At 29.1% G+C, this 13,553-nt stretch overlaps 1 protein-coding gene and 1 long non-coding RNA gene across 2 annotated transcripts in view; one reads left to right on the top strand and one right to left on the bottom strand.

The window, feature by feature from the left end:
- LOC123655300 overlaps positions 1–13,553 on the top strand; it is a 202,694-nt gene that overhangs the window by 150,349 nt on the left and 38,792 nt on the right. The gene's annotated exons all lie outside the window — the stretch shown is intronic.
- On the bottom strand, positions 4,906–11,963 carry LOC123655302. The gene is made up of 2 exons (XR_006743379.1): positions 11,829–11,963; positions 4,906–4,975 (listed from the first exon to the last, which is right to left on the bottom strand). It is a non-coding gene; the product is annotated as an uncharacterized LOC123655302 (long non-coding RNA).

Genomic DNA, 13,553 nt, shown 5'->3' with positions numbered 1-13,553 from the left:
AGTTACAGGTCGTTCAGATAATACGACTTCAATTCATTTCTTATAAATAATAGTACCTACTCCGTATGAACCCAGAAAATTATTATTTAGGTATAGTTGGTAGAATTTTTCGAAATCAGTTTATAATATGATTTTTATTATTACGAACGCATAGTAATAGTTAATAAATAGAAATTTACGCATTTTTAGTGCAAATACTAGTTTATATGTTTAAATTGTTCTTTTCTCCTATAGCGGTATATTTGAAACTATATAGGTAAATCTTTTCTAATGAAGCAGATTGTCTAATAAGACCAGACTAAATATTCATATAGTTGTTGATTATTTCACGATTAATGCCCTCAAGTAGAATAAAAATGAAACCCCAATTAAATAAATGTTAGTAATCTGTAGTGAAGACACTATCGATTTGAAATTATCGATTTTTAGATATTTACAAAAGTTCTCGGAATTCTCTTATATTAAAATTAGAAAGACTTCAATTTTATTCGTATATCGATTCATGTATCGATTTTAGTCAATTTAACCTGTCTTATGATTATTTAAATATATGTTAATTATATTATTACGAACCAAAACTACTTTTTAATGTAATTGACTGATAATAGCGTAAGTAAAAACTAACTACAAAACGTGTTAACGTAAAAACATTTGTTAAGAAATTGGAACTAGTACTTATGTCATATTATTTAAACTTTCTAGACGTTTCTAATTCTAATAACGTAATGTAAGTACTATACTTCCTTTCAACTTTTATCGGCGTGATGGAATTAAAATAGAAATTAATGGAAAATTCCGAATGAAGAGAGGAAAATCCTGTGCTATTAGAAATCGTTTTCATAGAAGTGAAAGTATAATATACCATGTCTAGATTAAGTCTACATAGAACAAACAGTACATACATCTAAGTAATGCAAATGCAATTTACTATAATACCTATATATACAATATTACCAATTGTATGTTTATTTAAAAACATATAAAATAGCTCGCTTTTATTACAACACATTTATATTTTTCCTCTTCCTTAACAATTTTCTATTGTTTCTAATGCTATTGTGAGCGCCAGTGAGTTTCCTTTATGAGTACTATGAGAGTTATGGCCATTTCGTCTGTAAGGATTTCTATTCAAGTAGGTATTAGTATTGTAATTGTCATCACGTGTAAATTAAACATTTATTAATTTCACAGCTTAATAGACTTCACAAGTTTTGAAATAAAGACTATTTTTGTTAACAACACAAACTCTTACCTACACTGTCAACTGTCACGAATTAGCTTTAAATAAACTTCATATTTCCTGTAATCTTTAAACATTAATATTAAAAGAATCGTGATATCTTACAATGTTAATAGTTAAAATAGAAACAATTAATGATGCCATTTGTACAAGTTATATTTGAATATAAGTGATTTTCACATTAAAAGTATAATCTATTTATTTATTTATTTCTTACTACTTTATTGCACAATAAATTATATGCACAAAAGGCGAGCTAAATGCTAAAAGCATTCTCTACCAGCCAAGCTTAGGACGTACAAGAGCGGTCGTTTGTAGGTGTGCAAAATTGAGTATTAATAAAATTCACATTAATAGAAAAAAAAAAATGGTGGAAAAATAAGGTAACGTCAAAAGAAACAATAATCTACGTCAAAAAATAAAGAAATATATCTCACTTTAATACTCTGGTGATTGATTAAACGTAGCGCACGACCTTCCATTTATTTTAAGCCGGCTGTTTAAACGTTTAAGACAATAATGTTACGTCTTTTCGTCGAATGAATTTGTTTAACTGTTGAATGGAGAAAAATTTATGTAAAAATTAAAACAATACTCCTACAGCTAAGCAAATAATAGGTTCAATACAAATAAAATGTCCGCTTGAAAAAGCCACGCTTGCCGTTTCTATGCGACAGTAAAATCTAAATATTATTTCTTCTGATTATATTTTATTGTACTTATTATATGCGTTAAATAGTAAGACTTCTTAGACTTTTCTTTTTACCTTAAAAAAAAAACACATAATCCTTCAGAAAAAATAACAAATTTATAGATCGTTCGCTGTTATAATCGTTTTCATTTATCATTTCCATTTATCTGTGTGTTGTACAAAGTTACCGTAACCGTCAAAACTGTAAACCGTTGTGTGCAACCGGGGGCGCATACCGCTTTACTCCCGCCTAGCATCACAGATTGAAAGGAGTAGCTGAAAACAGCGGTTCATGTAATCTTAAATAAGAACCAATGCAAATTTGAAATAGTAGAAAAACATAATAAAATAATATACTAAAGTACCCATAATATAAATTGTACTTTCATAAAAAAGATAATATATAAAAAAATGCTTAGTAAGTGTGTACCGGGGTATAAAATAGTAAAGAAATAGAAAAGAAGACACAATATTTATGTGTACGGTAATTGTTGTATCTATGATAACCATCATGATATATGATAAATGATTATAAAGCTAATCTCAAAATCATATGATCGACCTTATCTAAAGTTTCTAAATTTCCACTATCATGAACTATAATTTTTTTCTTTTATCTTTATCATAGTTGCGTCAAGAAGAAAAACATCATAAATTATAATCTTAGTCGACTAAATATCTGAACGCATATTTTAAAAATTACTCAAAATCAAATCATAACTCTATATAATTTATATAGAAGCAGGCTTCAACATTTTTTAAATCTTCGTTTTACGATTAACAATAATATTATTCCTTACTAAACTCATTATGGTTAACCTGAAGCTAACGCCGATTCGGAATGAAGATTCTGCCAAGATTGGAAACAAAAAAATATCAATAAAATGTCATAGAATAGCGTTATCGCCATATTGAGGCAAAAAAATTTAAAATCATGACCTAAGAAAAAACACTTATCATTACAATATATGTAATATATTTTATAACTTTGAATACTTATAATACCTACATATATATTTAATAGTTATCATATATATTAAGTATATCATAAATTTTATCAAATGTTAAGATTTTATTAGATATCACGCTATATTCTGTAGAGCACATAGAACCAGAACAGAGTTATTTTGCCACTTAAAAAAATAAAAATAAATAAGCTTTTCATTCGTTCTCATTCACTTTTTCTGAGAACTTTAGTTTGGGAACACGACTGCCGTATCCAGTTACTTATTTTTAATAATAAAATTTTTAAATGGGGTCGCCAAAGCACTCTGCTGCTCGGTTCTTCATGATTTACAGATTTATTTATATTGGTGATTATTAATTTTACTCGCCGCTTTATACATCTTACAACTTCATTTCAATAATAAATATTTTACACAAATTATTATTTCAGTAAAGTGTCAGTTTGATTTAAGACAACCTTCAATAAATTGATTGATAAGACCTCTTGTTGATTATTTACATGATAAAAAAACTAGGTTGTTATTGTATAACTGTATTTTTTAGATTACGTTTGACGTAAGTTTGGTGAAAGTAATGTATTGACCCATTTCTTTGTAGGTTAGACTTCGGTGGTCTGACGTCAGTTCTATTTGAATATTATATATAGATGATGGTTTCCCTTTGAAATAAAGATAATATTGCGCAATAAAAATAATGTATGACATGAATTACAACTCCAATTGATAAATGGTGTTCTCGAGGGAGTGTACTGAACGATTTACTGCGTACGTTATAATTGAACAGTTCAGTATGTACGCGTATGACGTACGGAATATATGATTATTTCTTGCACTGTTCTGTTGCATAACAAGAACAAACAACAAGAAAGGTTCTAATTCGGACAAGCACTGCTTAGTTTTCTAGTGCTAAGGTCAAATTACAGTCATTAATGAAGACATTGTGAAAAATTTGTCTTGAACGAAAGTTTGCAGCATCTATATCCGCCAATATGCCGTAATCCTAGACTTATAACATTTTATTTTGCCCAGCAGTGACGTTAGAAACAGGAGAAAATCCACCACACCACATTCGTTAGATTTTTTACAAAATTTGATTTGGATTATACATATGTCGAGAAGGCATTTCCTTTCACCAAGTATCGTTTTCATCATGTGACTAATGACCAGACTGCGACACTAACCATAACGTAGGTATCAGTAGGAATGTATAGCAATGTCTGGGTTATTATTACACCGTTTTGCAAAATATGCATTTGGCTTCGGTTCAACTGTATTCTATCAAATTGGAACCAAAAAGTAAACAACGCGTTATTTCTCAAATACTTAAGAAAACATTTGATCCATTACTAGTCTTAAATATTTACAATTTATCAAAATCATTTTACGACTTTTGACATAAAACTTTGCTACCAAGAACCTTTGAAGCTACAACATTAATAAAAAAAATTCAAAATACAAGTAAACTGGTTTTGTTTTAGCAGTTAGTTATTCTTGCACATTACGTCTTGTGGTTTTATTATTTTTCTCTCTATTTTCTATATACTATCTGGTTAAAATTATCTTTATTCTGTTCTTGTAGAATTTCTAACTAGATTTTATCAGTTCTTTAATAATATAGAATGCTAAATGTTTTAGCAGTATGTAAGCTATTAAATGTCACGCTTTGAATCATAGTATTAAAGCAATACAAATGCCAACTTAGTTACATCGCGTCGATCAATGTGAATCTGTTATTCAACAGATATTTAAAAAAAATGCTTTTTCTACAAGCAAAAAATAAAACTTTTAAATGTCATAAAATTAAACTTCTAAGTAGATAAAATGAAATTATTTATTTCGCCAAAAGGTTATTTATAAGCACAAAAAAAACAACACCACAAAAAAAAATCACAATCATGATGGCAAAATACATTAACAAACTACAAAATTGTTTTTTACTTATTAAGATAATGTACCCGTACAGTAATTATTCTTAAAAAAAGATATTACCTTATAGTGAACTTACTTACTCGTACTTGTCTATTTGGAAATACCCTCTTCTTTCATTTCATAACTGAAATAAAGCGAACAGCCCCCTCACTACAAAATAACAATTAGATACATTAATGTTACAAAATTAAAAAGTGTATTATTCGTGTTATTAGATCTAGATTAGACTATGAAATTCTAGACAAAAAAAATGTCGTTTTTATATCACGAGGCGGATTTGTGTATTAAAATTTCTTGAAATATTTCCAAATGTGAGTTTAGTCAATGGCGTGAGTGAGTTTTGACAAAACATAAATATTTTATATTTATAAATCGATAACGTACAACTATATTTTTAGGCAGTGATCCAATTTTTATAGAATAAATAATAATATTTTTAATAGATAAACCATGGAGTAAAAATAATTTAATTAAAACGTCGTAGATATACTATATCTCCTGTATTTATGTTGGTTGATTAATGTGTCTATTGCTTTGTATCTGTGACTAGTCATGAGATGTTTGACAGCCTGTTCCACTATCGAATTATATACCATTTTTTCGTTGAACACACGATGTCGACTACAAGGAGCAAATTAGTAGATATTTTCTTTACAAAACAATTGTGTAACTAACTTTAATAAAATAAAAATGATGTAGGAGTTCAAGAATTAATGAAAAAAAAAAATCAGGTAAAAAATTACTCGGAACGCGTAGCAACAACGAGGTTCGTTACGGGGTCAAGATTCTGGATCCGACTGTTGCCCTTGACTTTTTTGTGCGTCAACGTCTCGAGCGTCTGATATTACCCAATAGATAAAAAAATAATAATATTTTGTCTCAAATCGACGATTCTGTTGCTAAGAACATCATACATATTTAACTGTCTCAGAATGGACGATGATTTAAAAAATTGCCTCGTTACACGAGAAAGCGGCCGAGTTCGTGAAAATACTAATTGAGAATTCTTCGGTGGTACCATGAGACTACAGTACCTAGCTGTTAGTGCTTAGTTTTCTTTAGTGTCAAACTAGCAGAAAAAATCACAGCAGTTAAATTAATGCCGATTTGAGTCAAATGGTTTGTGAAACTAACTACGTAGTTATAATATAACAAATTTCCTCTTGGTTCATTTGAATAGGTGTATAACCTCAAATTAACTCGTTATAAACTAATATAAGTTTTTTATGTACTAATTATACAAATAGACGCTTGTGTTTTAAAATTATTCGTAATATGTCTGGCTTTGGTCATTTCGTGTTCCTGTTAATTTATAACCAAATATAATAATTAAATAAAATTATATTAAATATAATAATTTAAATGTATTTGTAGTTACTGGTTATGGGGTTTTTACCATTCATTTTAAACTAGTATTTCATAAAACTTAAATAGTTACTACTCGTTTTCTTTTTTCTATAATGAGGACAGTCCAAAGGAGGAATCAGATGCTACATGATAAATTGATTGATTTTGGTAACAATTAGTTATGTAAGAAAATTTTGGTAAACTATTATTTTTTTTTCGTTTAGCATGTCCGTAAAAATACAGTTTAATTCAGTTACATGTTAAGATAACGTCATTGTAAAATCTTTCCGGAAAAATCTAGACGACTGAAGTTGAACAAACTTGATTTTCCACACAATTCATAACTAATGTTTAATATTAATGAATACTATTGCTTTCATTTAAACCAACATCAGTGTCACGTGTTTATTATTGGTGTCATCATCAATGGAGGTGATTCTTTTGTACATTTAGAAAAGACATGTGGAAAATTTTTATGATATCGAGCGGCGTTTACTTATTTTTTACCTCGTTTTACTGTATGAATTCCAAAATTGTAAAATAACAACTACAAGCCTACTATTATAATTGTAAATTAGTATAAAATACTGTTTTGGAATTTTATACAAATATACTAATACATTAAGAAATAGAACTATCCTATGAATAAACCGTTTGTCAATTATATTTTCCCGTTTGAAACTTGTCTAAAATATCAAAAAAATTGGAAGCTTAATTAACATATTCTTAAAGTAATAAATACGATTAGCAATAAACATCATTATTAGTGTGTTACGAATATTTTTGATAGGCAGGAAATTCTCCACAATATATACCTTTTAACAAAGATAGGTATAGTTTAATTTGTACAAAAACATTATTTTCGTTTACCATGAATTATTTAATGTGGTTTACATACTTTATATTCATCAGTCTGGTATATTAAATTACAATTATTTATCCAATATATTTCATAGATTTTAGTGATTTCAATAATACGAGTGATTTCAATGGAATAGTACAGTCGAAGTCTATGCATTAATTTTTACGATCATATTAACACATTAATTTCTAGCAAGATAAATTTTTTCGAGATAACTGAGGTCGTAATAATGACCGATATTTGAAATCGAATGTTAGATTATTATGTGAATGTTTCTTATCGTATTATAAGTAATAACAATGTATTGGAAAATGATAAGTTTCTATATGTAAATAACATAAAGGCGTGTCGGACGTCATATCGTAAAATTTAAAACAATAACATTTTATGTAAGAATAGTAAGATGACGTTTTATTCAGTTCGAATACATTTTAAAGTTTTAAAGTTCCTTCGCCTTATATTCCAATGTTCATCTCCAACTTTGTATAACTTTTTCAAAAATACATAATAATTTAATTTTTTAATAACTCTTTTCTAATGAATCATAACATATATAAATAAAAAATCCTATATACCGAAAATTATTTCAAATCAAATCTAAAAATTTCACGAACTTGCTCAAACTCTACATCTTTATAAAATTCTTAAATATAGGTATATTTATACTCAAGGCTCAATAGTTTTCAAGAACATAGCAAATCAATACATATAATAAAAATGTGACGGATCGCTATGAAAGATATATGAGAAAAAATATTATTGGGACCTAAATCAACGCAAATAGCACCCAAAACAACGATTGTTAGAATGTTTTGTCTTTTTGTCGGCGCGTTTGTGCACACAGATAACTCAGATACAGCTTATCCGATTTAGTAATTAACACTAGTGTTTGTTTCATGTCAATCGGTTTATAACTAAAAAAGTTATGCCAATTTAAAGAATCACGTTAAACATGTAAAGTTCCACGCGGACGAAGTCGCGAGCTCAGCTATTATCAAAAACAAACAATAATTGGTTTAAGATATCTTACAGGACTCGTTTGATATAACGTATTATTTCGTATTAAGTCGAGATTTTTGCAACGGTACCTATTTCACTACCTTCTGGTAATATAACGGTCAACAACCCGCCTGCCCAGCGTGGTAACTATGGGCAAAACACATGAGTTCACGACATTTTTGGCGCGAACTTGTGGAGGCCTATGTGTAGCAGTGGACTGCGATAGGCTGAACTCATGATGATGATGGAAATATAAACACTGAATAGAACAATATTTCTACTGAATATGATGAAGTCACACTATATTCACATAATTTAACATCATAATTTTTGCCGTATACATTAAAACCATGTAATTTAAACGGCTTACGGATATGACTAAGATCTCTACATTATTTGTGTAATACATTATTGCCGACTCAGTAGTAGTAGATGACAGTAATATATAGTTACATCATTACATAGGATAAAATAAAGTCGCTTCCCGCAGTCTGTATGCTTAGATCTTTAAAACTACGCAACGGATTTTGATGCCAATTTCCTTAAGTAAATAGAGTTATTCCAGAGAAAGGTTTATAGATACTTATGTATAATACATATAATAATATAGTGGAGGAACACTAATAGTTTTTACAACCGTTCATAACTGGGGGTGTCGCTAGTAACTTCCAGGACGAGGTGACGAATGCTAGCGCGACCCCATCTCGCCCTACCCAGGCGGACGACTGCTCACACGTGGTGGTTTCTTAGTCAGTAGGAGTCTGACATAACCCTCTGGCGCCCCCGGGCCGGAGGGTATCTATAATCGATTTCCCCACGTAAAAAATAGGGTCGCTGGTAACTTATTAACTTAGTTTGATAACAGTTTTTCGTAGAAAAGAAGTAGTTTTGTCATAATCTATATTTTGATGTCAATGACTCACATGCAGTAAACAATAATATTTTTACTGCATATAACGTCTATTTCTATTCTTACAAGTACTCTATACTAGATATTTCATTACGTAAGAATTATAAGCCATAGTTATTGTTTAATATGACTAATCTGATAAATATACTATAAAACCTGGTTTCTACACAAAAAAAAACCGATTCGTTTAGATCACTGAACGTTAAATTTTAAACATGTTATCAAAGCTTTAGTTCGTAATTTGAAGTATGCAGTATTAAAAAAAAAAATAAACCTCAAATTTTTGAAAATAAAAATGTAAATAAAAAAGGCATTGGCACTTAAGAGCCAATGGATGTTAAAAAAAACATGCTATCAAGACGTGTATAAGTTAAACAAAATATCATTTGAGGTACCTATATGGGAACTAGGTTGAGCTTTGATCCGTTATATAAAAATTAATCCAGATTATCGTTCTGTGCTAATTATAAAAAGCATGATTGATCTTCACCTGTGTGTAATCTATCATTTTAGATATTTTTGTTTAACGATAAGATTGTGTTAAAAATTTATCTACTATTTCTATCTTTAGAACTAGTACATGTATACCTATATGAACTAATTAGATAAAGTAAACGTAATTATCTAACTATAATTCATCGTTTTGTATGTTTGTGTATTTTAAGCTTGATGATGATGGCATTTTGATACCTATGCTACAAAATGGACGTACTTTCCTTATGCACAAAAAGTTGGTTCGAGAGGTGTGTTTGAAAATGATCTAGCTACAAATTATTATTATTTATGTTTTGATAGCTCAAACTGTTTCACAATACAATTAATAAACAATTATAATGGTGCATTTCGTGTAAAGATATCAATGGTAAATAAATATATTATCTGTCACTCACAATTAGATATATTTTATTATACATTATTACATAAGAGACAAGCCATTTATCTGTATGATTCACATGATTACAAATTTCAACGATCCAAAATTTTATGTAACCGGTTTGTAAAAACCCATACCTACTACCACTAGAGGATTTCTGGTGCTAAATGTTTCCACAACTGGTACAGATTCCGCATTTTTATGACTAATACATTTAAATTGATTACATTATCAATGAATTTATTAGAAACAAATAAATAAAGTCCTTGTTCTAAATTTATAATAATTATATAAATTAATATATAAAGTTATAATTAAATACAATTAGTACAATAATTTAATCTTTACGTTTTTGTCGTTATATAAATGAATGTTTGTCTGTATGTCCTTTACATAATTGTAAACTATCCACTTGATAATTTTATGAACTTTAAAAAAGTGTTGTGCATGAGCTCACAAAGGTTTCTAAGTTGGTACGACCAAAAAAAAGCTTAGCAACGCGCGCAGGGTACAGCTAGTGTGTTATATAGCTTAGTCTTAATTTTCAAACCTTAACACTATTTGTTTGCAATGCAGCTAGATATTAAAACTTCATAGTCAAATATACAATAACCTATCTCTAAATTATATACATTTAATAAATAACAACAATATATAATAAATAAATAACAATTTTTTCATACAACTAAGTTGGCAATCAAGTTGATTTTTAGCAGGCTATAATCCTGCTGTGCCCTATCTCAATGTAGCTCTATTACGAAACGTACCTACTACAACATTGCTTTGAAATACTTTGTAGATATAGTGTTTGCTCACAAACGAAAAAAAACCGACTTCAATTTCATCGATGAGTACAACGTACAAAAAAGTACAAAAAAGAGATACAACGTAGATCGACGAAAAAATAGTCAAGTACCTACGCGTTATCAAAGATAACTCAAAAAGTAGTTATCAGATTTTGATAAAATTTATATATGACCACATGATGAACATCAGCTTTCGATTAAATTAAAAATTATCAAAATCGGTACACTCAGTAAAAAGTTATTACGGATTTTCGAGAGTTTCCCTCGATTTCTCTAGGGTCCCATCATCAGATCCTGGTTTCCTTATTACCCCCTAATAGGGATATCCCCTTTCCAACAAAAAAAGAATTATCAAAATCGGTAGATCCAGTAGAAAGTTACGCGGTATAATACAACGTAGGTCGACGAAAAAAGCGTCAAGTAAAAACGCATTATTAGACATAACTCGAAAAGTAGTTGTTAGATCTCAAATAAATTTAAATGGGACCAATTGGCACACACCACCTTTCGATTAAAACAAAATTTGTCGAAATCGGTCTACCCGGTCAAAAGTTCTGATGTAACATACATAAAAAAAAAAAAACAGTCGAATTGAGAACCTCCTCCTTTTTTGGAAGTCGGTTAAAAAGGGAAATATAATTGTGTGGTGTAAAAGTAAGTTAAATGGAAGTTTTCATAACTTTTGCATTAATATCTTATTTAAATTCTATATTATTCTTTGAAGAAATTAAAAAAAAAAAATCTTGAATTTAATAAAACAGCTTTTTCCTTGACATTTAACGAAGCAATTTAAAATTAAATGCTTTAAAATTTTTTGTTCCTGTTTCTATAATTATTATACTATTTACAGTGAGTCTAGTATAAATGTACGAGAAATAGTTTGATTTTTCTTTGTTTTTTTATTTAATTATTATTAACAACTACTACTAGATAGGATTCTGCAAATATTTTACTTGGTAATAAGTGATAAAACGTTGACCGTAATTAAGATTTGATACCACACAAGTGTAACGTGCAACTATAATGATTTTACGGTTTAATAAATATACATAATTTTAACACATTATATCCGTCTATATTTCCAAGAAGAAATATTCAAAAAATCTTACATAGTCAAACAACTCTTAATGTTATCACATCAGGAAAATATTATAACTTTTAATAAAATACTTAAACTGTTAAAATGAACTAAACATTAAGTTTACCTTTCGTATAATCGATGAAGCTTAATCTTTAAAAAAAAAAATTTATTGGTCAAATATGTCAATATAAAAACTATTTGATTTTCTCTAAATCATTTCATCTTAATAGTCTAGACTCTTGACATATTAAATTTACCTAATGTATCGAACCGGATATCAACGACGATGTCACAAACGAGACACGAGGAGGTCATTGATAGATAATCTTGAGCCACAATACCATCGCTAGTTTACATTTCATTTCATATCAAAGGTCACTTTCATGGTTCACCATGCTCTATACCTCGATGGCGAGTCTGCAATCTCAATGGCTGCTATCACGTGTCGAGTGAACGATCACACCACAGACGCGTGCAAGCGCTATAGTGATTCCTAGTAATTATTCATGGGTAGTGACGTATCGTTTCAGTCACACTTTTTTTGTATCCAACTGAGTAATATTAAGAATCTATTCTTCTTAGTTATATGTATGTATTATGTGTAATATAAACGTAACCTACATTATGATTGCGCGTTTTAATTTTTAATAATTATATTGTTAAATTTTATCGTACTGTTACTGCTGTTGTTTTTATCGTACGTTTTTGGTTACTTATTCTCTTTAAAAATGCAGGGGATTTTCACTATCGCTCATAAAATTATGTGGCACAACATTTTAATATAAAGATAATTTTAATAAGTTCCTGTTTATTAAGTGATATCAACCAATACTTGTAATAGTCTATAAATAGTCCTTAATTGCAATTCTAGAAACACTTAAAAAGTAAACATCACTATGAATAATCAGGTGTACATAATAACAAACGGGACCGACGACTGAGCGTGCTCTCCGAGGCATGGTAGAGTAACCCAAAAGGACTGCACAAACACCGAGACCACGGCAAACATCTGTATGGCCAATACAAATTTTTGACATGTGCGGGGATCAAATCTCCAATCGTCAGTGCAACAGTCACAAATCAGTCCTGTGACCGTTGTGGCAACGCGTAACAGATAATTTTCTTTATAATAAAGTAAATATTTGATAAAATCTGTCTCTAATAACTGTCAGTATTATTTTTTTGCGCAGTAGACTTTTCCAATGAAGATAGGTATTATCGTTTAATGTAACAAATGCAAAGCTGATAAGTGTTACGTTATTTGACGAAGTATACTTACCTATCAAAAGTCACTAACCTAATTGTCCAAAGCACATACAGGTTTTTAATCCAAACGGTGAGCTAAATAGTTTGTAACACAAATAATACGACTAAAATATTGAGAACTATGAAATAAATTAGGACAGCAACTGGAAAAATTATTCTATATTATTTATGTATCTATAAATATGAGAATTGCTAGGTTTACCTGTGATTACTTTATGAATAAATACATAATTACTTTCAAATACATAAAAGTTATCGGTCGTTTGTGTATTTTTTATTCAAATGAAACAAATACATGACCTTTTAATACGGTCATGACTAATAAAATTGTTAGAACGTTACAGACGGTCACGATGGATGCAACCTTTATGAAACAAAATCTAAACAATAAAACGAATAGAATTTAAATAAAATGATCGGGACTATGTCCAAAGTCAAATAAGTATAAAAAGATGATGTGAGACTGCTTGATTTCTAAGAACGACTCATTTATTTAAAAAGGAACAACGACCTCCGTTCGCTCTTTTGAATGATTTTTGCAATGTATAAATGCTTAACAGGTTTTCTTAATAATTGGTAGGTT

This window comes from Melitaea cinxia, chromosome 7 (assembly GCF_905220565.1).
Source record: "Melitaea cinxia chromosome 7, ilMelCinx1.1, whole genome shotgun sequence".
Taxonomy (NCBI): domain Eukaryota; kingdom Metazoa; phylum Arthropoda; class Insecta; order Lepidoptera; family Nymphalidae; genus Melitaea; species Melitaea cinxia.
The sequence above is the reverse complement of the archived record's forward strand: the minus strand, read 5'-3'. Positions and strand labels throughout refer to the sequence as shown.